Below are 1,090 nucleotides of genomic sequence, written 5' to 3'. Positions count from 1 at the left end.
TTGAGTGAAAAACTCTTGTTGATTCTTTTGCATTTGAAGTACCGCTTTTTGAACATCAAAACCTTGGTCATTTTGTTGATTGTATGGAGTTTGATTTTGGTAACCTTGGTTTTGGTTGTAAAAGGGTCTTTGATTTTGGTTTCTCATGGGAGGTGGGGTGTATGTTGGTTGAGGGTTTTGAACATTTTGGCTTTTGTATGAGATATTTGGATGGAATTTGGTGTTTTCATTGTAATGGTTGGAATAAGGGGTACCACTCTTGTATGCTTGAAAAGCTTTCACTTGTTCATTTGTTCCCCTACATTCACTTTGGTCATATCCCAAAGTTCCACAATTCTCACATATCCCACTTGGGATTGATGAAGATGCCGTCATGGCATTAACATGATGCTTTGGTGATTTTGAGGCTTCTTCAAGTCTAGCCATAGCTTTTTCAAACTTCAAATTGATGGTATCAATGTGAGCACTAAGTTGAGCACCCAATTGAGTAATGGAGTCCACTTCATGCTTTCCTCCTCTAGTAGCCTTGCGAGGTCTACTATATTGTGAGTTATGGACCGCCATTTCCTCAATTTTGTTCCAAGTTTGATTGTCATCAACTTCGGTGAACATTCCATTTGATCCCATGTTGAGAATGTTCCTTGAATCTTCATAAAGACCATTCCAAAATTGTTGTACCAAGAACCACTCGCTAAGTCCATGGTGAGGACATGAGCGACAAATTCCCTTAAACCGCTCCCAAGCTTCATACAAAGAGTCTTCATCCCTTTGCTTAAAGCCCGTGATTTGAGCTCTTAGCATGTTAGTCTTTTCCGGTGGATAGAACTTTTTGTAGAAAGCTAGAGCCAACTTCTTCCAAGAATAAATTCCGAGAGTAGCCTTATCAAAGCCTTTTAACCATTGTTTCGCGGTGCCAATTAGTGAAAAAGGAAATAAGACCCATCGAATTTGGTCTTGAGTTACACCGGTTTGAGAAATCGCATCACAATAGTCACAAAAGGTCTCCATATGAGAGTGAGGGTCTTCACTAGGCATCCCCCCAAATTGGCTTCTTTCGACTAATTGGATAAATGCGGATTTGGCAATAAAA

The 1,090-nt window shown here is 39.8% G+C and overlaps 1 non-coding gene across 1 annotated transcript; it reads left to right on the top strand.

Moving 5' to 3' along the window:
* Positions 1 to 694: 694 nt before the first annotated feature.
* On the top strand, positions 695 to 801 carry LOC141650789 (small nucleolar RNA R71). Its single transcript, XR_012546804.1, has one exon. It is a non-coding gene; the product is annotated as a small nucleolar RNA R71 (small nucleolar RNA).
* The last annotated feature ends 289 nt before the right edge of the window (positions 802 to 1,090 follow it).

Source organism: Silene latifolia, chromosome 3, assembly GCF_048544455.1.
Source record: "Silene latifolia isolate original U9 population chromosome 3, ASM4854445v1, whole genome shotgun sequence".
Classification (NCBI taxonomy): domain Eukaryota; kingdom Viridiplantae; phylum Streptophyta; class Magnoliopsida; order Caryophyllales; family Caryophyllaceae; genus Silene; species Silene latifolia.
This window is presented reverse-complemented; position numbering and strand designations above follow the sequence as displayed.